General features: G+C 40.0%; 1 pseudogene; it reads left to right on the top strand.

The window, feature by feature from the left end:
- Positions 1 to 584: 584 nt before the first annotated feature.
- LOC132321035 (ATPase family AAA domain-containing protein 2-like) lies at positions 585 to 26,430 on the top strand (annotated as a pseudogene).

The raw sequence follows: 26,430 nt of genomic DNA, 5'->3' as shown, positions 1-26,430 counted from the left end.
GCCCGCCAGTGCTTCGCTGCTTTTTGTTTGTGCAGATTAGCCTTTAATCACGTCACCTAACATTCTAGGTAGTTCCCAGGCGTGCCTACAGATTTTATAGGATGATAGATAAGCCATAGTCATACCAGCTGTAGGAATACTATTGAGTGTGTTTGCAGGTAAGAGAACATCATTATTTCTTGGTCTAGGCTTTTTTTTCTAGTTGTCTCAGTGATGAACACTGAATGTATTGGTTTAAGTCTTTATATGCTCCTGTGTGTGAGTGTGCACAAAGCCCTGCCTTCTTCAAATAAACCTAGGGCTCTGTCAAATTGAAAAATAGTTGAAAGGCTTTCTGTTATGATTTCTTTCTTAAACCTTTGAGAGGAAAAATGTTAAGGGTGACTCTGACATATCAGACTGCCTCTTGTTAAGCTTTAGGTCTTGTTACATCCATCTGTGCTGGATCTGAGAAGCAGAAAATGTCTTCAGGGGTTTCATCTCAGATGCCCCAATTCAAAAGCCAGTTACGGGAGGCGTCTCATGAGGCCTTGCTCCACCAGCCCAGAGGACTGCTGGAAGGGAGGTGCTCCTTAAAACGAGCCATGAAGGAAAGGTGATGGAAATCCGCCTTGTGCAAAAGGTCTGTCTTATCAGGAGAAGTTGTCAGGTGAACGGTGGGGATGACTTGTTCAAGGTTGACTGAGGAGAAGACCGTCAGACAGTTACAGGATTGCCCAGCTCTGTGGCTCAGGGCTGACCCCTCAGCAGCAGGTGGCCACAGCTCTCATTGCATGGCCCTGCATGGGCCTTACGCATGCATCACTGCCCTCCTGTAGTGACATTCTTCACGCTTCTGTCACCATCTCCATCAACTACTAATGGAAGTACCTCTTGGTAAAGTTAGTGTCAAGAAGTAGAAGAACCTGGTTGTTTTTCTGCCTTTTTCAGTGTGAGATGTAGTTTGGGATATTCCTAATGAAACCTTGGGTTGTAAATTGAACAAGCCACCTCTCATGGTCATCACAGCTTTCCTCACATAGTAGAAGTGATAGTACTCATCCTCCTTGCAGAAATACCAATGTGAACAAGATCAACGGTAATAAAAGAAGTGTATCTTGAGTTCCCTTTGGCTTCCTGTGGATAAATGCCATCCTCCTGAAGGAAATCTTTTAATATCCCTCCAAATGCAGTCACAAATGGAACGGAGAGAGGAGAAAAACTCTCCTAACTAGATTTTAATCCCAGGACATGCAAGGTCAAGCTTGGCTGCTTCTCTGAACCAATGTTGAAATAAAAGGTGGGGTTTTTTTCATGAAACACTAAGTTTATCTGAAAGGTTTTGCCGCAATAATTTTTTCAAAGGCTATTAAGCTCAAGTTGTCCACAAGAAAAGTGTGGCGGAGACGAGCATTGTAGTCACCAGAACACTGAAGACCGGAGCTGATGCAAAAGCTGCACAAGTCCATGAAGAAAATGGGGATTTGGAGGTCCGCTGAGCTGCAGACTTCAACAAAGTCGTTACACCATTACAAATCAATCTGTTTTGTTCAACAAACTTATAACAAAGTAAGTGAGTTTTTTTCATGATCTTACAAAGCTACTAAAATGAGCCTTACTAGCAAGCCTTTCTGCTATGGCGTAATATTGGCTAGGGACTTTCTCCTTCTTTTGACAACAGAAAAAGGTATTGTTATTGCTGGCAGCAAGAGCTAAATGTATTCAGTGCTCAGGCTGAGACTTCCCTACGTGCCCTTACGTATACGGTACATCCGTGTGACAACTGCTGGGCTGCAGGTGCCTTCCATAGTAGAGTTCCAACAGGGTGGTGCAGCTTGGAACTTCCAGGTTGTTACTGGCAACCTCCGCTAACATTCCGTGGTCATTGATCAGGTAGGGTTTCCTCCTCGTCCTCTGCCTGCACTGGTATGTCCTGTAATTATTGTTAATACATTGATTTGTGCAAGGTGTGGGCCTTTGTACTTGGCAGCAAAACTGTTTAACCTGTTTTTTGGAAATAGGTGCTTGTGGCTGCTTAAGACTTCCAGGTCTGAGAGCATTTGCGGGAGAATGTATTTGGAAGGTGTTTCATGTGTAAAGAATTTGGGCACAGCCAATGTTGAAATTTGCCACTGGTGTCTCTGTTTTGGGATTGCCAGTTGCAGAGAGGTCTTCATACGAGAGCATCTTTTATGTATGGGCTCGGTGGGTTTACGTGTTGTCTTGTGAACCAAGAAGATCACTTTCCGTTTTGACTTTTGGTAGATTTAACTTGCCCTCTAAATGAATTTTCTTAGCATCAGAAGTGCCTTCATTTTTAATTAACTTTTCTTCCATGCTTATGAATGTTCTTATAATGCTTGGTTGAGTTAAGATACTGAGGAAAGTTGGATAAAGCCAAAGTGAAGTAGTCCCAGTGTTTCTGCCTGTCTGTCCATGGCTTAATTCTCTTTGTGAAGCCCAAATGGGCATTGTTTTCGGAAAGGTTTGCAAAGTGTAACAGCAGTGGGATGTTTTTTCCAGCATGTATAGTCATGGAAAACCAGTACAAAACTTAGATTACAGTTAAGAGAAGAACCAGCAGCCTGTTGTCTGAGGAAGGTTGTGAACTGGAAATTACTTAATGCTATCATGCAGAACAACACAAGTGCTATTAAAAACTGCCATAATTTCTTTCTGTTGTCTTACTATGATCTTCAGAATTCTTATTTTTCTCTTGCTTAAATGGATTTTTTTTACTGTGCTCACTGAGAGGGAAAATAAACCTGAAAACAGTGTATTTTTGCAAATCTCAAACGCTTGTTCTTAAATCTATAAAAACCTTGAACATTTGATCTAATTTTTAAGTAGTGTTTAAAAACTTGGCTGTCAATGATTCTTGCTTTATGAATACTGTATTAAAATATCATATTGATTATGTGTACTGTTTTAAATGGGTGTTTTTGTTCTTGCCTGTCTTTGCTCTTACATGTTAACTTTTTATCTTAGTACTGCAGAAGCAGTCTTGCAAAAAATGGATGACACGGAGAAAATGCGTAGGCGGCGAATGATGGAAGACCTTGGGGTGTTCCACGATGCAGAAGAAGTAGATACTAATTTATTTTACTATTTTTGTATAAGTAGTGTATTTCACGTAGGGGAATTACGTAGTTGTAATTTTAATTGAGCTGAAATAAGTTCTTCCAAAGAATAGCGTAGTCTAAAATAACATTTGTTTTTGCTCTCTAATTATAATTTAACATCTTACTAGTATGATCATGCTACAGATACGCTCTAAGGGTGAAGGAAATACCTTCTTCGGAAGACACGAAAGAGCAGTGATATGCTGAAATACAAGTCTTATACTATGCTTTCTGAATTGCCGTATGATTTTTGAATGGACACTGTTTACAAACAGCTCTTTCAGGGCTTGGGTTTTCACTTCAGATCTTACTGAAAGCTGAATTCATTGATGCCTGCTTTATCTATGTTTGTTCTTGTGCCAGCCTTGCCTGTGAGCTTAAATAGTCCTCTGTCCTTAGAGGAACTTACATTAAAATTATATACAGCAATCATATTTCCTCTGTCTTAGTTTTGCTCTATTAAATTAAGTTCTTCTCCTGTCTTGTTGAATGCCAAGCACTTCATTTTTTAAACATCGTCATAGCCTGCTTTCAGAGGTTTTTTTGTTTAGATCTGAAATCCTTTTTTTTAATGAAACCGGAATTGTCCATAGTACTTTGTATATCATCTCTCAAATGCCCGCACAAATTTTATTTTGTCTGCTAGGGATTGCTTTTTCCTGGGCTCTGCCACACTCTTGGATTATTAACCTGTAATTAACTGATACCCTCAGTTTTGTATCTGGATAAGTATTTAACTATCGCATGTACTAAACTCTATTTTAGAGCAGAAATTCTTGTTACTAATTCTGGATGCCAGAATGATGTTCCAGTTCTCTCTTCCAGTACCTTGATTTAATCTTTTCTGTCTATGGAGTGCCTTGATAATATTACTCTGTAGGCAGGAAATATGCCTATGTCGGGTTTTCTGCATATTTGTCACTGATCTTTCTCGTTTCTTTTAATTAGGAAAACCTCGATATGTACTCCCAAGGAGAGAAAGAAATCCAAAGAGCTGCTGAAGAAATAGCTGATAATCAAGGTGGCACTGTAGATTAGTTCTGTTTTAAATTTTCTTTACTACGCTGTAGCCAAAAGCCTTGTCTTAAACAACTGAGATGAGCTGAACTACTCGGTATTTTTCATCTATTAAAAAATCTATATTGCTGTTGACACTACAAGTCACGGACTTCAGGGCAGTACTGCAGTGAGCTCAGAACAGATATTCAGAGAAAAAAACAGGTGGGAATACAAGAAATGGACGTTATTACTCAGAATGAGAAAGAGTGATCTTGCTACAGCAGCAGCATGACAGTTTTCATGGTTTTGAGCAGCACAGCAAGAGTTTTCAGGAAGTAAGGGACGCTGCCCGGTGTGTATGGAAAGCTCCTCCGGAGGATGAAGATCAGCAGGGGAGAAGATAGTGTTGTTCATTTTTGTGTTCAGCAGGTAGTCAGTGAAAGCTGCTGTCTGGTCCTGTAATTAGGAGCTGTCATCCCAGTACTCAGCGGGAAATAACACAAGGAATCAGGTTAAATGGTAAAAGGCCATATTAACTTTATGTTTGAAGTGAGGGGGAAAAACTTTAAGGTTTTAAGGAGAATGATAGTTGTGATTAAGGCAGTCAGTCCAACGATCCTTGTAGGAGCTTTCTGGATGGAACAGAATGGGTCGAGACTGTACTCAAGGACAGAAAAGGATGTGGCGGTAGTTGAGCCGATGGGTGTTAGGTTTTGTGGTAGACCTCCTCTGCACACCCACAAAGGAGCTCAGAGAGACAGTGGCAGGAGGGGGAGCCCAAATAATACCCCGCCGGGCTACTCCCAGGGCCATCAACCCATCAAAGTCCTATCTGCACAAGCCCAGAGGAGCACAGGGGTGCACGACGGCAGGCAGGGACCCAAACCAAGGACTCCAGTCAAGGAGGAAGAGCCACCTTGTCTGGGCCCCTCCCAGGGCTGTCTCAGCGGAGCCATCTGCCCCATCCGCCCCAGCGTCCAGATGTGAAACCCATCTGGATGAGTCATCGGGGGCAGCTCTCCAGATCACCTTTCCGACTAAGGGGTTACTGCCTAGGGGTGGGACATACTGTGGGATGCAGGGGAAAAGCAGTTCGCCCAGGACTTATGGGATCTTTAGGGCAGGAACCAAAGGCGGGACAAGGGTGGGGTTTAGGTGATTCTGGGAGGAACAAGAGTGGGCAAGTAGAGGGGCAAGGGTATAAAAAGGGCCAGTCACGTGTAAATAGTTGGCTGGTCAGTATGCTTGTCTGACTGTGCCCTGCGCCTGATCGCCTGTCTGACCATCAGACCATCAGAGCTTGAATAAGAGATGATTTATGCAATACGCAGTGAGGGCAGTATCTTGGACATGTTACACAGCCTGTGTAAGACTTGACCACTGGCAATGGAGACCTACAAAAAGGTTCAAGCTAGATGTCCAGGTGTTAGTGAGCACTGGGGTGATCTTGTTCAGAGAACAGTCCGTGGCCTGTTCATGATTGAACCCGTGGCTCCCAGGTGCGCACCTTGGTGATCAGACCTCCTCTATATGGCTCCGTTCAAGTGTGTGGATGTAGGGGTGCTGGGCAGGAGAGACTTGTAGAAAGTAATTACAAATCGTATGTTGAATGAGAAAGAAAGAGTATGGGGCAATTCATTTGTGATCAAAGTGAAAACTCTGGAATTTCAAATTAGGAAAAAACTAAAATATACTTCTATAATTAAAATCATGCCAGGAAGGAGTGGGGAAAGGAAAGCATGTCAGTGTTGGTGTAAAGAAGATGAGTGGAGCAAGGGGAAGGACTAGAGGAGCAGAAAAGCAGAGAAATTCATGCCTTTGTGACAGGAGCGTTGGAGTACCAAGGACTTGGGATGGTAGTGGTGCCAAAATAATTTTTCAGTTTTCCATGTGCTGTCTATATATCTTGTGTAATTTATCTTGCATTCAGAAAGCAGTGAGACCTTTTGGGGGGAAGAAAAAAATGAGTAGTGCTTTCCAAGGAACAAAATTTTACTTAATTTTAGTGAGCAGGTAGGTGAACAGAGCATGTACATTCCTCACCTGGTGTCCAGCTATTAATGTGAGAGGGTATTATTAAGAACCTGCTAGACAATTATACGCTGTTTTTTGCATTCATATTGTCTTTCATGTTACTTTACAGAAGCTAGTGGCATAAACTGTATGCATTTGACATTGTTTTCTGATTGGGGAGGTTCACACCTGTGGCTTGCCCATTATTGCTCATGTAATCTGTGGCTGAGCTAGGGTTTGGCAGCTAGATTACCATGCTTAGTCTTAGCACTGTAGAGTATTAAAAACATTTCTGTGAAACACTTTCTCAAAATAACAAGGAATTACTTTCTGAAATAGTGGTTTTCACAGGAGCTGCATCTTAGCTAAGCAAGATGACAGTATTGTTGTTACTAAGACTGATGAGATGTCACCCAGCAGTTTCAGTGAGGACAGAACAATATCTATATGTATGTTCCTCTGTGTATTGTAATTTCTGGAATGTGTCTTGCATAAATTGGTCTTAAGGTTTTGCAGGTTTTCAGATCTATTGTGTCATTAACATGAAGGTAATAGTAAAACCTATAGGCATCTGTGCAGTGCATTTTGAATTTAGTATCATTTACAACAGTACTTAAACAGTTTAACGTTATGTCGATTTACAGTAGTTTCATCAGAAGAAAGCGAAGACACTCGAAAGCGTTATGACTTTCGACAGAGGAAAACTGTTGAGCGCTACCAAGCTCCACTGGAAAGTAGGTTAAATGCACAGTTTCTCTTAAGAGCTAATTTCTTGCATATAAGTGAGCTACTCTTTTAATGAAAATGTATGCACACACTCAACTCCTATTTAAATTTATTACCTTCATTCTGCAGTTAAATTTTATTAAATGTATGTATCCTCTGCACATTGTATTTCTTTGCCATTTGGCATGCTTCCTGTTGTTTTTCAGTAAAAAATGACCTATGTATCCTTGAAAGAATGGTAATTAAACAGAATTGATAACCTTACTCTTGTGGTTTTCAGATCTCCTTAAAAAGTAGGTGCGTGTTTTTTCACTTCTACTGTGCGCTGATTTAAAAAAAATAAATACACACACCCCCCCCCCCCGCCCCAATCACTTGAAACTTCCCCTGAAATGAGAGATCGGTGAAACACATCACATTTTCTGCCTCTTTCACTATCCTGCTTTCTCTTAAACTTGTTTGTAACATTATTCTAAAGTCTTTGCTTTCAACAGAACCAAGGCAACGTAAGAACTATCTTTCGGGCCGGTCTTCACCTGTCAGACAGAGATACTCATTTAGAAGTGCTCAGTCACAAGGCTCTTGCTGCAAAAGAACTAACAGGTTGGTGTATGGTTAGTGATAGTTCTTATTTATCAAGAATGCTGTCAGGCCCATTACTGAATAATGCTTTCAAGGGGCAAGGGTTTTGAATTGGTGGTAGTTACAGATTAGTAGTATGATTATTGCTGTGGTAGTCTGAGGGTATAAAGAAAACAAATCTTGGGGGGGAGACTATACGTTTTATTAGCCGTTTTTTAAATGCAGTATTTGTGGTCACTGATGAGGTGATTATGGAGGTCGTGGCTGAGATTGTATAACTGAAATTCTTTTGTTCTGGAATTGAAACCAGAATCTCACTCTGAAAATTTTAGACTCTTTAGTCTTGAAGGAGACCAATTATTTTTTAAAACTGAAGATAATTTAGTTAGAGGGAGAGCCTGTATGGAAGTTTTAGTGGAATTTTTTTTAATCACTCAAATACTGATTCTGGTTTCTCTTTGCAATCAGTTAATGTTTCTGTATGAAACTATCATTAAACAAGAAAAACACTAAATGAAATTATAGATGATAAATGGCAAGAGTAATGACAAAGGGGGTTTGGGTCCTGTAAGCAGCTGAAGCATGGAGAACGCTGTCTCTTGCTAGATATGAGAACTTTGTTTAGCATCCCTGAAAGCAGACAGTTATGGAAGGAAGGGTTTCTGAAGCCAGATTTTTAAATCAGTTAAAAAGGCTTATGTTTCACGGAGTGGGTACATAATGCTAAGTGAAACTCTATTTGTGTGTGAGAGAGAGAGATTGGACAAAATGCGTCATTTGTTCATGAAATTTATTTGCAAAATAGTTAAACATTTTCCCTTCCTAAAAAAAATTGAATTTTGCTGTCACAAGGAAAATCATGTAATGTACTTTGAAATCAGGTTCATAAGGAGTACACTGATCTGGAAACTTAATAGATCTCAAAGTAAATTCTGAGATACAATTCATTTAAATTTTGATATCACTTAGTCTGTACTTCAATTTTTTTCACTTGTTTGTTTAAATGTTTGCAGACGGAGACACACAGTCCACAACAGGGATTCCACATCCTCATCTGATGACGAAGAGCATTTGGAGAGGCGTAGGAAGCGCAGCCATAACAGAGATTCAAAAAGGTTAATGAAATTGGAGCGTAGGGGAGGGAGAAATCTACTTGGGAGGAGTCTGCGCCTGTCTAACCATGAACTGTTATCCTCTTCATCTTGTACAGTTTCTAAATTGTGGCAGTATTTAATCGTATCTCTTGGTACTGACGACTGTAACTGGACTCTCTAAAATTGGATTTTTAGAATTGATTTTTAATAAGCAATTTGATTTCTAGGTGGGAATGGGGGGAGGAACACTTTTATGTAATTTTTTAATGTAAAACTCTACTGCTCCTGTGCTTTACAGTAGTTTATTCAGAAAGAAAACCATCGTAACAGAAAATGTTATAAATAGAGGAAATGACGGCGCTCTTATTACTTAACAATTGGTCTGGAAAAACTATTTTGATAACAATCTAAGAAACAGGTTTTCAGCCCAGTGTCTTTCAGACATGTGTGTCTTCTGGCACACGCATCCCAAAGTCCTTGGGAAGGACCAGCAGTGGTGGGCAGCCTTTATAATGTTAATCCGCACTGAAATAAGTATCCCCTTGGGCTGTAACTTTTTGAATGTAGAAGCAAAAAATCTTTGAAAGATGTCACTGTGTTTTGGGGGGTTCTTTCATCACACAAATCGAGGTCAGTTCACAGTCTCCACATAGGGAATAACTTGTTTGAAGCTTGCATTAATGTATGTGCTGTGTTGACTGGTGTGGCTATTCGTAAGTGCTAAGAGTTGTTAAAGTAAACCCAGTTTAATGCCTGCAATGACCTTTTTCCTTTATTTACTCACAGACATTAAATATAAAACAATTTGAACAAGTATTTAACTATTTAGGAAGTTTAAGCTCATTTGTAAGGTTTTCTGCATTCACTTGCCATTGTTATAAAAGCAAAAACCTTCTAGCTGCATCGTAAGTTAGAAAGCGCTTTTCTCTTTCTCCTTAATTCAAATCAGGTGTCTTCCACTAAACTTTCGGAAAGATGATTTGAAGGGAATTCACAAGGATCGAATGAAAATTGGAGCAAGTCTGGCTGACGTTGATCCAATGCAAACAGATTGTTCAGTAAGTATTTTTAGTTCATTGTGTCAGTGAGATGTTTCCAGTGCTTATGAAAGCTTTCAATAACGTGCTGTCTACAGCTACCTTGGTTTACAGTTTTCTCTCAAGCAGTTTGAAAATTGCCCAGAGCATTTCCTTTGTGCTGACATACAATTTCTGATGGAACCTTATCAAGGTTGCAGCTTTCTTTAACATATAAAATGTGTTCTTTTGAATTTATCTTTAGGTACGGTTTGATGGTGTGGGTGGTCTTTCTGACCACATTTCAGCTTTAAAAGAGATGGTCGTTTTTCCTTTGCTTTACCCAGAAGTCTTTGAGCGATTCAAAATTCAACCTCCAAGGTAACAGACATTGTTTCATAGAATCATAGAATGGTTTGGGTTGGAAGGGACCTTAAAGATCATCCAGTTCCAACCCTCTTCCATGGGCAGGGACACCTTCCACTAGAGCAGGTTGCTCAAAGCCCCATACAACCTGGCCTTGAACACTTCCAGGGTTGGGGCGTCCACAGCTTCTCTGGGCAACCTGTTCCAGTGCCTCACCAGCCACATGGTGAAGAATTTCTTCCTTATAGCTGATCTCAATCCACCCTCTTTCAGTTTTAAAGCCATTACCCCTTGTCCTGTCACTACATGCCCTTGCAAAAAGTCCCTCTCCAGCTTTCCTGTAGGCCCCTTTCGGGTACTGGAAGGCTGCTCTAAGGTCTCCCCGGAGCCTTCACTTCTCCAGGCTGAACAATGCCAACTCTCTCAGCCTGTCTTTATAGGAGAGGTGCTCCAGCCCTCTGATCATCTTTGTGGCCCTCCTCTGGACTTGCGCCAACAGGTCCCTGTCCTTACGTGGGGGGCCCCAGAGCTGAACGCAGTACTCCAGGTGGGGTCTCATGAGAGTGAAGTAGAGGGGAAGAATCACCTCCCTCGACCTGCTGGCCCCCCATTTTCATGAGACTATTCAACTGAGGTATCAATATGTTTCCATGCTTCAAAATTTTCAGGAGTGTTGATGGGGTTTTTTAGCAGTAGTAAAAAGTAATTTCTTAAAAATGGATAGAATCCAGAATATATGTAGGTTCAAAGATGTACTGTGTGGGGAGAATATACTTTGAAAGTGTCTTGCCTTTAAAAGGCAGGGTTGGAGTGTTTTTGTTTTGAGTTCTACGTACAAGTCAACTTCATTAGTTTATAAGCAGGAAGAAGGAATTACCTACTGGTAGTCAACTGTAATTTGTTTCTTGGAAGTCCAGTTGTCTCTCCCACCGACTCTCTTTTTTTTCAAGTGCTCAAGTATCAAGTTTACAATTGATAGGACTTGCAACTAGAACCTTGCAGCGTTTCTTGTACTTAGTTACGAAATGAAATTATTAGAGATTTAATTGTTAGCTTTACATATTCTTGGTCAGCAAAACTCAATCATGGTATATTGAAATACAACTTTTAATCCTTTGCTTTCAGTAACTTTAAAAGTATTACAAAGAACGACAACAAAATCTGTGTTTTGCTTCTTTATTAATTTAAATTCTTTTTGAAACAGCAGTGTATTGGCTTTTCTAGCTGATGGCTATATTTATCTGATGGCTATATTTATCTGATGGCTATATTTATATATCCCAGCTTTAGACTTCCTCCTCGTTTATCATCAGCAATGGGAGACCAAGTCCACTAACTTAAAGCTTTTTACGGGAGAATTAAATGCTTTACTATCAAATCTTGCCTTTTGTGAAAACAAGAATGAATGTGCCGTGTATCATTGAAGAATGAACTGGTGATTCATAAGTTAGCCCAGTCTTAGATTCTGTGCTGAAGTTTGTTCTTGTTTGGCTCCACTGTGCTGTAACCACCCCTGTTAGTTTGTCAGCAGTTTTGGAAGTGTTGTTCTGGGACACTACGATCATTTCTCAAGGTTCTGTACATCTGCATGATCCTCTTTATTCATGTTGTTTACTGCCTTGTTGAGTTGTGTAGAAACACAAAACTTCCATCTGGTTTGACTTTTCTCACGCTTCAGCTGTTACTGCTCTCTTACATGTGAAGTGTAAGCTAGAGAGAAGAGTTGTGTGTTGTAGGGATGAGGGTTGTAATAGGTACTTTGCCATGATGTTTTTTCTTATGTGACTCTTTGGTATTTTTAATTGCAGAGGCTGTCTCTTCTATGGCCCTCCAGGGACTGGGAAGACACTGGTTGCTCGTGCACTTGCTAATGAATGTAGCCAAGGTGACAGGAGAATAGCCTTTTTTATGAGAAAAGGTGCCGACTGCCTGAGTAAATGGGCGGGGGAATCTGAACGACAGCTTCGTTTATTGTTTGATCAGGTAAGGTGGAAACGTGCCACGTGTTCTGTCCGAGTTGTAACTGTAGTTTTCTGTGGTCAATATTTTTAAGAACTCACTCTTTTTTGGGTTTTGTCAGTTCCTTCCACTGAAACGGGATTGTCAGTGTTTCTTTTTTCAGTGGGTTTTTTAGGGGCTTGAAATCTTGAGATGTATTGGGAAAGATTAATAAAACAAATGAGAGAACCTCGCAAAGCAACACCCCACCCCCCAAAAAAAAAACATCAAACAGCCACAAAAAAGGTTTCAAGAGGCAAGAGACAGTGGCTTTAGATCAGAGGGAAACAGATGCAGGCTGCAAGCATGGTCATTTAAATTCATAACAGAAGCTTGCTTCCAGAACCTGTAATTGAATTAAGTCCTGGCTCTGTTCTCGGTGGTTGCCAAATAGCTGTAAATACTACTGGTATGATTTGTTTCCTGTCACCCAGTCTCAGTGGGTTGACATAGCTGCTGTCTTCTGTTACTCGTGCCACTTACTCCGTTAGCTCCATTAGTAGAGATCCCTGATGCTAGCTGGAAAAATCTAGCTCCAGTGACTTTCCAACCATGACGTTTTTCACGCATTTTCTCTTTAAAATTGTGCTGGTTTACTTATGTCAGTATTCCTGTGTTTTCATTCTAGGCCTACCAGATGCGACCTTCAATTATTTTCTTTGATGAGATAGATGGTCTTGCTCCTGTGCGGTCCTGTGAACAAGACGAAATCCATAGGTAGTACATTTTTTGTACCTACATAGAAGCTGCTAGATCTTTGTGAAAAGAAGACCACAACCTATTTAACTTCATGTGACACATTCATTTGTCCTGAAAACTAGTAATTCAATGCTACTAAACTTCAGATGGTTTTTAAACAATAATTGAAAACAATTCACTAAGCTTGATAGCAGCACAAGACCTGTGTTACCTTGTCTGGTTTTTTATGTCTTAAAACGAGTCTTTCAGTAAGGAGCATCTCATCAATAAAAGCTTGTCCTTTTTGAGTGGTCATTGGAGAAGGTCATGTAAAACGTAACAAAATTTACTAAACCAGTGAATGAAAATTACATTTTTCTGTTAGCTCTATTGTATCAACACTTCTGGCACTTATGGATGGGTTAGACAGCAGAGGAGAGATTGTGGTAATTGGAGCCACCAACAGGCTGGATTCTATAGATCCTGCTTTACGAAGACCCGGACGGTTTGATCGAGAGTTCCTCTTCAGCCTGCCAAATAAAGAGGTCAGAACTTAAACTCAACCCTAATGCTAATGTGGCAAAGTCCCTCTTTGTAACAAAATCACATAACAGTGCAGTATCACGGAGCAGTTAAAGTCGAAATCAGTGTTGTACAACTTGGACAAAAGAGGCATGTCTGGAGAGAGCTGCGTTGTGCTGTGGAGGGCAGACCTGGTACTGAATATATATGACTAAGATGATTTCAACAAGTAGGTAGTTCTAGAATTAATTTTGGTTTCACTGTGACCAGCCAAGAAAAGGGGATGCTGCTAGTCGCTGAAATGTTTAAGTAAGGATCAATGTCTGAATTAGCTATAAATTACTGCTATCTCATCTGGAAAATGACAGAAATGGTGTGCACGCAAGAATTCCTTTTTGCTAACAACAACTTTTACCAAGGCTGGTGCTGGAGCAACTTAAGATTTTTCATTCCCAAAGTGGTTCATGTTTGCTTACTTATTTAATCCAATTAGGCACTTTCACCCTGAAGCACTCTTGCTCTCAGTTCTTGGTTTATGAATGGATAGCGGACGTACCTGTGTTGGACTGTTCCCAGGCTGGGTATCCTGGGCGTTACCTATAAGTATTTGGGGATCTGACATTCTTACTGGTACTCGTTAACAGCGACTTGGACAAAGATGTGAAGTACACTGCACAGGTGCAGGGCTTGGGAAGCTTCTAGTTCAATGGCAATAGCTAAGCAATGAAAAAATAGGTATATAGCAACAAAAACATATTGGGGGGATGATAGTGTGCAAAACTGGAACCCTGTTTTTGTGGTTTTTCTCTGGCTACCGCTGATATTGCTTTTTCTTTTAGTAGCACTTTTTGGAAAAAGGATAAAATGCTTATTGGAGTGAAGGCTAATAAAAGTGCACTGAGCAGTGTAGTTAACACACACATTTGCCTCCAGTTTCTATCTGCTTTCAGGAACAGGAGAGGAGGTGCCATGAAACGGATATAATACACAGTTCCCTACAGTGGAAGAATTCTAGAAATCTGCCATAATTAATCTGTGTACCAGGAAATACTTAAATGAAAGTCTTGCTAAGATCAGACACGAAGACAGGCAACATTTGACATTTTCTGGATCAATGACAGGAGTTTGAGTCATAATTATTGTTCTTTGTAGTAACTGTAGCAATTTGAAAGGTAGTGCTAGGACTGTCTTCCTTGAATGAACTGGCAGAAGACCAAATTTGATGAACTAATGAGCCTGTCATCACGAGATTTTGCTGAATTGGAGAGAAAAAGTATTTTTATTAATGTGAGGTGGTTTTGTGTTTTGTTTTTTATTTTTAAGAGAAAACTTAGGACAAACCAAAATGCAACCATTTTGTTTCCAGGCTAGAAAAGATATTTTCAAGATTCACACACGAGACTGGACCCCTAAGCCACTGGACATGTTTCTTGAAGAGCTAGCTGAAAAATGTGTTGGTAAGTTTGAAAACAAAGTCAGTCACTGCACGTGACTGAGTCCTAAGGAATCTGAGCTTGTACCAGGCAGCACCCGAGCTCTTGTGCCTTGCTGCAGAGTGAGGCAGCTGACACGCCTTGGGAGCAAACAAAGTTAGATGCTTCTTTTCTTGTCATTTTCTTCTTGTCTCTCAGAACATTAAAGAGCTTTGGGGCATCTTCCTCAGGACTAAAGTTCTGATTAGGAGGCCGCTTCATAAGCGCAGGGTATCAGGCTGTGAGCCACATAACAAAACTTCTCTGCAGCTCGGTAACGCTTTGGATTATCTCTTAGCCTGTTAATTTTTAGCTGCATACAAAGTCTTTCAGTGTTGCACTTTGGAAACCTTGGCCTTGACTTCTGTGTTGCCTGAGACTGACATAACATTTCATTCTTGTTTTGTTTATTAGGATACTGTGGTGCTGATATTAAATGCTTATGTGCTGAAGCTGCCCTCTGTGCTCTGCGCCGCCGCTATCCTCAAATATACAAAAGCAGTGAGAAACTGCAGTTAGATATTGCTTCTATTAAAATAACAGCGAAGGATTTTGTCATGGCTATGCAGAAGACTGTTCCAGCTTCACGGAGGGCTGTGGCTTCACCTGGGCGAGCACTATCACCTATTTCAAAACCACTGCTTGAAAACACACTAGCAAGAATTTTACAAGCCTTGCAGAGAGTATTTCCCCACGCAGAGCTTGCTCTAAAGAAGGACCAACAGCAAGGTATAACAATAGTAGCCGCTTCTTTAAACTTCTGCCAAAGCAAAAACTTCCGATTTGTGCAATCAACATACAGAAACCTCTCAGCCATAATGACAGTAGGATTTTATAATATGCACATGCACGCCTTTATTTCAGGAATATCGTGCATAGTTTTTATTCTGGATTCTAAACTGAAGTGCTGGATGGGAGCTGTGAATGACTCGCAATACCTAGGAGAGAACTACGCATTCTCTCCTAGAGCACCCTGTTTCTCACAGTAGCTAATATCGTGTTTATCATTCGTAGAGATGGATTTAAGGTTTAATGTGTGAGGCACCTCTTTCAAAATAAATGTTTAAATGGGGGGAGAGGGCATTTTTACATGAATGCTTCTAATTCCTGTGAAGAATGTCAGAACCACAATACAAGTATAAGTGGTTTAAGCTAAATATTGTTACAGCTATCGTGATTTTTAACCATAGTCTCTTAATTTGAATGTTTGTGGATCACACTGTACGCCTGCACATGAGATCAGAATGTTTCAGTAACGTATACTCTGGGGCTTGGCTTGCATAGCGTATGTGAGCTCACACTCCTGACTGCATCAACCCTGACCAAGTTGTCTGTCGGTTGGTGACAGCAAATAAATTGATAAACTCGCTGCACTGCTGATTAACGGAGATCCATGAATAGTTAGTTATTATCCTAATCCCTGGAGAATATCCTATCAGTATTACTCCCAGTAGAGCTGGTAGATTGTTTGCATTGGTAAAAGAGGCAGAAACCCACCAACAATATAAAAGCAGAGAGGCTAAGGGATTGGTAATTGCATCCCGTCTCCGTTGTCGGCCTTTCATGATCTCTTCCTTCGGGGATCTTTGAGGAGCCTTATTTAGAAGATGTGTTGATCTGTATATTCTGACTCACTAGTCCTAGACAAAGGGAAGTCTGTGGCCACCACGTTCACTTAATTTCCCCACATCCAGTGGGGGAACCTGCTCCAGAAGGAAGTGGCCTTGTTGGGTTCTTCAGGTGTCTAGGAACTACAGAAGTTCCTAATCATCTTTATTCTAAGGAAGAAACCTCCTGTTGTTTTCACCAACAGAGAGAGAGAATACCTTATGCAAATCATGCGATGTAGGACAGCTTTGTAGAGACTTGTGCAATCTCCTTAGATCTGTGGTAGGATAAACTCTTCAGAAAATAACATTCGGCATGTGCCCTCAAATGAAGAAATACAATATAAGGGGTCTCCAGCACTGATTTAGAAGCTGTATTAATGTGAGAGCAAGCTATGGACTATTCAGGAAAGTTAACAAACCTCTCTTGTCTTTCAGACAGTTTAAATCATATTTTAAGAAATTATGCGATTGACAGTGATGAGGAATCACCATTAATCTTTGAAGATAAGCCAACTCCTGAAATGCCTGGTAGACAAAAGGAAAAATTCCTCAATTTTAGCAGGTACATATTTGTCCCTTTATGTTTGCATTATTCAGATGGCCGTGTCTGTAAACAGTTTTGGTGTGAGGGGTGGTAGATGAAGAAGTAGAGGGGAGGGGTGTGGGGGGGTGATCAATATTTGCAAGAAGTAAGCGTGAAGATCCAGCTGGGTACTGAGGTTCTAATGGAGTACACTGCCATAACCCATCAAACTGAATGGCCCAGCCCTCTTTTCCTAAGTCAAAGTGGTCCACAGACTATTAGAATGTGTCGATTTAATCCATGGCATTCCTTGAAAGACTCAAGACCAAAGAAACGTGCTGCCTGTCCTTTTAGCTAAAAAAACCCTACAGATTCGTGTAGACATCTTTTGCCCTTCTAATTTCCAAGATTGTTAAACCAGCAGCGAATTATGTAGCAGAAACAGAACTGAGAAATGGTTTGTTAAAACACTGTGAGAAAAACTTAAACAATGTCTGCATTTTGTACCTTTAACTGACTAAGTTTATGTTAACTTTTTAACATTTTAATGTGGAAGTCATATAAGCTGACAGTTGAAAAAACAGATTATTGTCGTCACTGGTGGGTCAGTTATTTTTCTCACTTTCTATTGCTGCGCTGTCCAGAAAATCTTCTGACCTGCTGAGCTTGGTTAGGTCTCTAGATCTTTGACTTCAGCCAGCAAAGGTACAATAGTATTGTGGTGGAAAAAAACGAATGCTCTTCACCAATGTGTTTCATGCTAGTAAAGCAGGATTACTAGGAAATTAATAGACAATTCAAAGATGAAACATTAGAATGACTGAATAAAATAAATATACATCTTAATACATATTGAGTGTACTGCTGTAATTTAACCAGTCCATTTGTGTACTTCTTCAGATACAGCTAATATGTTTCAGTGCCCACGTTAATTTTTTTCTAGAAATGTTGTTCTACTCCTTCCTTCCCACTATCTCCAGTAACTATGGCCAAATTTCAGCTAAACTAGACAGATGTAGAGATCTCACAGCTACTTAAACTCAAGACCTACTGAAAATCAGTGTCTACGGGCAGTGAGGAGATCCAGATCGGCATGTGCTGAGAGATAGAGTTGTTATTCTCCCCCATATCGGGTTACTGATGAGTTGTCACATGTGTATTTAGCTGGACAGTCCCCCTGTATGATTTAACAGCCGTTACTTAACCCAGCCAAAGGAACAGCAGACATGCTGGGGATTGGCAGGATTTCTTAAGGGAGGTATGGTACAAGTTTTTTAAAAAGAAAATGGGCTTTGACAGTGTTCCTGATCACAGACCAGCTTATTATTTGCTGGAACATGGAGAGTATTTACCGAAAGGGAAAAAAAAAAGAAAGAAAGGTGTATAGGAAAAAACCTTATCATCTGTGTGCCTATTCATCACCTCATTTTTAAACTTGTTTTCTTCTTCCTGTTCTAGAAATGCTTATTACCAGCCAACATCTTGCAGGCCACGGTTCTTACTAGTTGGAGAGCCAGGATACGGGCAAGCTTCTCATTTGGCACCTGCAGTACTACATGCCCTGGAAAAGTTTCCAGTCTATACACTAGACCTATCTGTTTTGTTTGTTAGCATCACACCATCGGAAGAAACATGTGCACAGGTACCTTTTTTTTTCTTTAATCTCATAGGATTCATGAACTGTATATAAACTAGTAAAGTAAGCAAAATTCATTGTTAATGGAGGTGCCCTGGTTTGAATGTGCTGTTAGGTTTACTTCTGTCTGAAAAGCCACTTTTCTGCTAGATCAAATGATACCAAATGAGGATGTTACATGTGGCCCTATCTTTCATTCCAAAGGAATGGAAAGTGAGGATGTTGCTAGCAGCTTGGGAAGCTGGGAGGTGCTGCTAATAAACCCCTCTTTATAGCAAGAAGTCCTCCCCATCTCGGTGGGATCCAGAAAGTTGTTTTCATTGCTGCTTAAGAATCTGTGCTCCCAGTAGATGGCTCTGCAGCAGCCTGACTGCCTGTCATGCACTTTTTGTAACCTTCATTTTCATTATATTTGTAAGGCAATCAAGCTTTTGGGGAAAAGAAGTGTTTCTTTTCTTATATATACATATACAGCTTGTACTGCTGCAGTATATGCAGTAAAAGCGTTAAAATTCATGGAACGCTTACGTTTGGTTTTCGTATACTATAAATTAAATATAAGCAGATTTAGTGCTGTTTTCCTTTTTACTTTTAGGCAGGAAATCTGTTTCGTTGTTTGACATCACTGTATTAAAATATTTTCACCTTTAGTAGCAGCATTTGAGAGCTCTACAAGTAAGGATGGACATGTTACATGACTGGATACTCATTTGTCACATAAGAGGAACAATTCCTTTTGTGTTATGTGATGGTTGCACCTGCGGTCATATAACTAGCATGTCTAGTCACTGCCCGGATATACCACGTGCACTTCCCATCTTGTGACAGGAACTCCCTGAATATTGATAATCTGAAAGGGTGCACGGAGAAATTTGTCATGTGAAAGGACTGTTGCCGCTTCCCTCATGTGGTAGATGCATGTCCTCTTCTGTGATCGAGGTACCATCTGTAGGCAATGGCTTGTGGTCTTCCAAAGCACGTAATCTGGTCTGATTGATAATGAGAGGCTGTGAGTGATTTAGCTATTCAGGCAGCTATTCAGACTGGTCACCTCTTATAAAATGTACGTGAAGTTATGAATTGTAACCAGGCTTCTTTCACAGTGTCAGCCCTCATCTTTTCACATAGGTCTTTGCTTGTTCAAACTGTGCTTCAGAGTGACTTGGATATGTGCGCACTCTGAATTGAAAATGGTGCAGTCAGAGTCGTGTAGTGATTTACCCAGGCTAATACATCTTGCTCAAGGGTTAGTCTTGTTTTTTCAGGCACACCACCACAGCAGCTGAGTTGTAAGGCTCTTTAGGCATTACCTTACACCTAAGTAGTTTTGAAATCAGGCAGAGATTCAGGTCAGTTTCTGGCTGTGTAGCAATGTCCATATTTGAGTAAAGTGAAAATTTTGCCTTATTGTTAAGGAGTTGTTCTTTTGTTGGATTGTTTTGATGTTTTGGCTGCATGTGCTCCTATTTCATAAGACAGTTTGACTGACACGTAGTTATTTATTAGCCTGTTCTACATGGTTTAGTTTTCTTATCCAAGCTTTGATTTTACCAGTTGATGCGAGAAGCACAAAGAACAGCACCAAGTATCATTTATATTCCACATATCCATTTGTGGTGGGAGGCTGCTGGAGCTACATTGAGAGCTACTTTTACAACACTACTGCAGAACATTCCAGCATTTGCTCCAGTTTTGCTGCTTGCAACATCTGATGTGTGTCATGCAGATCTCCCAGAAGAGGTATTTCTGTTGATACTTTTCTTACTTTTTTTAGTCAGTTTTTTGTTAATTTATAAATCCTTTAAACATTGGAGTACTGTGCACTCTTAAGCAAATTCATACTGTTATTACTCAGGCACCCTAACCAGGTCTCTTAAAATTTGCTTAGACAAAACAATGCTTGACAGCATTTGCCTAAAGTGTTTTCTGAGTAAAGAGATTGACTTTGACCCAACTTTTTCCCCCTTCTCACACACTCATGCTTATTAGACAGACATAAACATTTACTTCAGACAATAATTCCAGTGACTTCAAGATTGTTAGGTACGTACTTAGTCAAGAATATACGGTGCTTGAAATGTACATGGGAAAAAGATACTTTTACTGAAAAGTGAAAGATAGTTTTACAGAGAAAGTACGATGGTCACACTCTTAATGATGGAATGTAATTTCAAATTTAAATTCTTTATTAAAAATTTCAATTTCTTTCTTCATATCGGTGAAAGCTTTACAAATCAGAAAGCTAAGTTCCAACTTCTGTTTAAGTAACTTGGAAATCTATTTTTAGTTGTATTTCTTAACAAATTCAGTAAGAGTATGTGCTTAGCTTTCTAGGTATCTGAGAGTGTGCATTAAAGGAAGGTGTTCAAAATGTGAATATGCTGCTCTGGTTACTTTGTCTCATTTACTGGGGGGGAGAGAGGGGGTTGCCTAGACGTGTTTATCATCAAATGCTTTGAAAGGGCTTAACTTTCTACAGAAATTCTTCTACGGTTAATAATTTCTTTCTAAAATAAGTATTGAAATTCCTTCCATACTTTCTGGTAGTAGAGATTGAAAAATGGAGTAAAACTTGGAAGTGTGCAGCTTTAGACACCTCATTTAAATTAATTTAAAAAAAACCCACAGCACCTTACCAAAAAAGCCCACACTTGTCTCCTGAATCCTGCCTGTTCCTTCGATAGCTGCCATAAAGATTCAAACTAAAGGACAGCAAGGCAGGTAAATACAAAATAAGCAGTCTAGGAGGTGCTGAATGTCAGCACTTTATCAGTGTATCATAGGGTCCCTTCATTGAGCTTTAACTCTAGAGGTGTTCCTTAGAGAAGATACTTTAATTTGCCATGCTAACCTATGAAAATCCAACCTTTTAAGGCCAAGAATACACCTTTTCACAGTTTGTCTTATCAAGGTGATTATTCAGTTTAATTTGGAAAGGCACTCATCTTTTTGGAACAGAACATGAATTTGTGTGACCTTACATCTGAAATATCTTTTCTCCTCATGCTTTAGATAAAAGAATTGTTTATTAATGATGATGAAGTGTTCAAAATCCATTTGCCTAATGAGGAAGAAAGAAGAACATTTTTTGAGGACTTAATTGTAAATCAAACTGCTAAACCTCCTGCATCAAAAACTAAGACAGGTGAGGATATTCTACATAGAAAACTTTGCTAACTGTAAGTTAACAGCTCTACAGCATTTGCTTTGGTGGTAATTTTCTATCAATAATTTTTCATAGGCTTGTATTTGAGTACCGTAAATTGACTAAAAGTTTCTGATTCTTTTAAGCTTGGCAGTACTTGGAAGTACTGCCTGTAGCACCACCGCCTAAGCCTCCACAGCTGACAGAGGAAGAAATAAGAGAGCTGGAGGAGCAGGAGGAGGATATATTGCGTGAACTGAGGATTTTCTTAAGGGATGTGACTCGTAGACTTGCCGGTGACAGACGTTTCAGAGCATTTACAAAGCGTGCCGACCCAGAGGAGGTAAATTAGTGTTGATCTGTAATACCATTTTATCTGCGTGTATTCATAATTTCTGCATGTTTATATTTCTCAGAGTTTGTGTGCTCTTTATAGGAAGGTTTGTCTTTGTTTTTAGGACCGTACTATTCTGATTTTTCAAGAAGCAGGAAGTTTGCTTTTACTTTTGCTGACTCCTTGAGGCCCTCAAATGTCTGTTATTTGAGTTTCACTGAAAGCCCCGGGTTCCTTCTGCAATGCCTTCAGAACTTTAGAATATTTCAGTTGGAAGGGACCTATAACGATCATCTAGACCGACTGCCAGTTAGACCGACTGCCAGTTAGACCAACTGCCAACACAGTTCACTCATGAAAAGGCTTTGACATGTAGGCATTTTACAGCACTGAAAAGCAGAGAGATCTCTTTCTTTATAATTATAAACAGTATCTATAGGACTGTTTTAATAAAGCCTAAAGCTCTTTAATTGACTGTCAGTAGTTTCTGTGAGAACAGGAGTAAGAACAGCAGTTTTTAAAATAAATTCCAAGATTCTATTCTCTGTTTCGTCTGGGGCTCCTCCGTATAAGATCAACCATAAGGGCTGTGTGGTTTCTTCTTCCTCCCATACGCTTCTGTCTTTTTTTTTTCTCATGTAATGTATTGAATAAGTCTAAGCCAGGGGCATATACTTCGAAGTCAGCTGTCGTTTTAATAGAGCTTTGCATTTCAGCAAAGTCCTGTTCCCCTAAACATCCACTGACTTGTCTTTCCCTTTACTTCTAGTTTCTGAGATGTAAATAACCTAAACAAACCTAGATGTCCTCATCTCTACTAGTCATTAGGCTCCTTTTATGGTCTGAGTAAAGAAATCGGCACCTCTCGGTCCAGTTATCTCATGCAAAAGTAGATGCCTAGGACAGATACTTCAAAGGTGCATTCCTGCACCTTTTTCTTCCCGCCAACAACGAAGAGAATCTCGGGTGACTCTACTGAGAAAGCTTTCTTTGCTGTGATTTTCTGAAGCAAAGTGAAATGAATCCCACTCTGGGTGTCTGCTCCCTTCTCTGCCCCACACGTGCTTCTGACCTCCCTGCTTCTTGTTTTTCCCTCTTCTGGTCTGTCTCTTCAAAGCCAGTTGAAATAGCCCTTCTATTTTCAAGCAACTAACTGGTTAATTTCCATATCTTTGGATGTGTCATAAATATTTGGGGTTTTGAAGAAGTCCTTTATTTTACGTTATTAAAATAATTAATTTTGGTAGATACTGTGTTAAATCTCTGAACACGCATATTTCATTTGTAGGTACCTGATTATGACGCAGTTATTAAACAGCCCATGGACCTTTCGGCAGTTCTCTCGAAGATTGACTTGCACCAGTACCTAACTGCAGGAGATTTTCTAAAAGATATCGATCTAATCTGCAGTAATGCTTTACAGTACAACCCAGATAAAGACCCTGGAGGTAAGAATGTGTTTTGATCCCTAATTTGGAAAAATTAAAAATGTATAAATTGATAAACGTCGTCTGTGGACAGTAGACTTGGGATTCGATCATTTTAAATATCCACAGAGAGCATTTCTTGCCAGGTTGTAAATGTTGGAGCATTAAACTACTTGGACAAGAAATTGTGATAGAAGTGTTGATCAGTAACTAGTGCTTTTGCTTTAATGATTAACTTTTATGTTGTTATGCTGAAAATATTCACTGAGATAACCCTTCAGAACCTATCTATGAAAAGAGCAAAATCTTTCGATAAGTAATCAAAATAAAGGATTTCATCGGCTGGTAGAAAAGACTCAGTTCTGACTGTAAAATTTCAGATCGTCTCATTAGGCACAGAGCTTGTGCTTTGAAAGATACTGCATATGCCATCGTGAGAGAGGAAATGGATGAAGATTTTGAACAACGCTGTGAAGAAATTCAAGAATCTCGCAAGAAAAGAGGTATGGTTTTTGACGCTAATGATTTTAAGACTTGTCTCGGTATTTGTAACCAACAATGCAAGACACAATTCTTTGCTATCTGTTCTTTATTGCAAGGTTGTAGCTCTTCAAAGTATGCTCCGCCTTACTACCGTGTAATGCCAAAGCAGAACTATGTTCCTGGCTGTGAGAAAACAGACCCAAAGTGTAACGAAAAGATGAAGATGCCAGCAGCGCCTGTAGATTCCAGTACACCGTGCTCTGAAGGCAAGTTGCATTTTATTCAGACTTTCTTGGAGAAGGTGCTAAAGTCACTGATACCTTCTCTGGTTTTGTGACATAACATGTTTCTGTGATGCCTGGTTCTTTGTGCCAGAGGCGTTCAGTGTTTTTAATTTGCTCCAAAACGTGAGATAAATCCAGAGGTCATTCATTCGATATAGTTATGAAGTTCAAGTACATTGGATGGTTTACATTGTAAGACACTGGACTTGATGACCCAACTGATGTTTAACGGCTCCTAAATTGCTCTCTCTTGAAGTCAAAAATGTTGTACATGGCAGTTTCTGAATACTCAACTAGCTTTTAGTTATGAGAAACAGTATTTTTCCCTTCCCTGCCCTCAAATGCTAAAATCTATGCCACCTCTTAGTGTGATTTCCAACTGAAGGGGGAAAGGGCAGAAAAATAAGGGAGCAATAATAATAGATATGTAAAGGAAAGACAATTATTTCCCCACTTTTCCTGTGAAAAGGACATGAAAGAACAAAGGGACTTGGGTCTCTTTCGGCTAAAACGCATGACATGGTGTGAACTTTCCTGGTCTCCATAACAGGACTAGGAATTTTGCCATTGACTTCACCCATACGCTTTGTGCAGTACTCCATCGATACAAAGAACGGTGGGTTTTTCTGGAAGGCAAAAATGCTAAGTTTGTTTTAAACAAGGTTAACAGAAAGCGTGTGAGGTGTAAGTCTTCACAGGCAAATTTTTCTCCAGCAAACATTCCCTTAAAATTGTCTCTTTAACTCTGCCCAACATGTGTTTAGCTTCTGAAGTTTACAGCTTTATAACCGATTTGAAGAAGGGCTCATCTCCAAATGCTTTTCTGTTCATCTATATTAGTTCACGTAGTAAGACAGTAAGCAACTTCACCTAATAACTTTGCTTTCTGGTCATACTTCCTATCTAAAGTAAGAATTTTCTGCTCATAAAATCTTGAAGCTGATGGTTTTGTGAGTGAAATTCTGTAGCTGGCTTTTTAAAATCTAATAGCAAATTGACCTCATTAACTTGCAACTCTTTCTCTAGACATATGTAGGGAGACAGACAATGTTACCTGAGCTCCTTTGATAATTTTCCTTGTAAGTCAAGTAAGATGAGGATGCTGGATTTTGAAGGAAGAACTGTTTTGGTAATGTTTTGGCTTACTTTTTCTGATATCTCTTTGTAGAGATGTCAAAAAGGAAACGCAGAAAGAACAAAGCATCTTCAAGTATCGCAGCAAAGAGGAGGAAATTTTAGTTCAATAAAGAGAATAAAGTTCCAGAAGACCAAAATGAAGTAGAGAGTGCGGAAGAGTCTCCAGAAGAACATGTTTCTAACATGGATTGCACGGAAGTTGAGTCCACACAGGATTCTTCTATGGAAGAAAATGGAAGCGTACGTCAAGAACGACAGAAAAATGGGCATGAAAATAAATGTGGGTCAGAAAATGAAAGAGAGAGGGTTCTCCTTGTGGCTAAATCTGCTTCTGAAAAGAAGAGTGTCATGCTTTCTGAACATTCAGACCTAAGAGAGGACAGTGAAATGCCAGATTGCCAAATAGCAGAAAGTTCTGAAGACGGAGATTCAAACGGTAAGTGAAAGGTCAAACAGGTCCTTTAGCTCCTTTTTCTTCCTGAGGAGGATTACACTATTTATTAGGTTTTAGCCTTCTTTAATTCCATTCTGCTATTTCTGTTGCATCTCTCTAAAATCAGCACACAGTGTTTCTTGCATAATGGTGCTGCCCCTCTAGTTATAGTAGCCAAACTCATGTTTTTCTGCAGCTGCTGTTCTTTTGATTCTGAAGTTTGTTTTTCCAAATGGTACCTAATTGAAAAACAGTCATTGACTTTCTTTTATTGTATGAGTATTGTTCCACTAAGGAGCAGCGTAAGTTAAAAAGCTGTACTTCAAGCAATGTGGACCCAGAGTCACATGTGGAAAAGAAGACTTCTGTCCTAATGTTTGCAATGCAGGATGTGTTTCCTAACCTAAATTACTTTGGAGTTTTACCGTGCAGTGCTGTAATGGCAACGTGACTCTATTTTTTTTCCTGTTTTTACCCTGCCTTTTTCTCTAGTGCTTTTCTGTGTGCCTGAATTTCTAATTTTTATGGAGCACTGGCTTTTGCCAGGAAGAAAGTAAAAGTCAAGCATTTCTCAGTGAAAAAATGGTAATGGGTCTGTCTCTGTCATTGCAGAGAGAGACTGTATTCCAGGCACAGGACACTTCACTGATACTGTATTCCCGATAAACAGAAATCCTTGGCGCCGCAGGCTGGTGGCCGCCGGCGTCTCCTCGTCCTTCGGTTGGGAGTTCTCGGGTGGCAGGGACGCCCTCACAGCCCGCTCCTTCTCCGCCAAACTTCGGCTCCGCGCTAGACCGTCCCGCCACGCACCCAGACGGCTTTTAAAGACAGCGTCGTCTCTAGCCCCGTGA

Source organism: Gavia stellata, unplaced genomic scaffold (assembly GCF_030936135.1).
Source record: "Gavia stellata isolate bGavSte3 unplaced genomic scaffold, bGavSte3.hap2 HAP2_SCAFFOLD_38, whole genome shotgun sequence".
Taxonomy (NCBI): domain Eukaryota; kingdom Metazoa; phylum Chordata; class Aves; order Gaviiformes; family Gaviidae; genus Gavia; species Gavia stellata.
The sequence above is the reverse complement of the archived record's forward strand: the minus strand, read 5'-3'. Positions and strand labels throughout refer to the sequence as shown.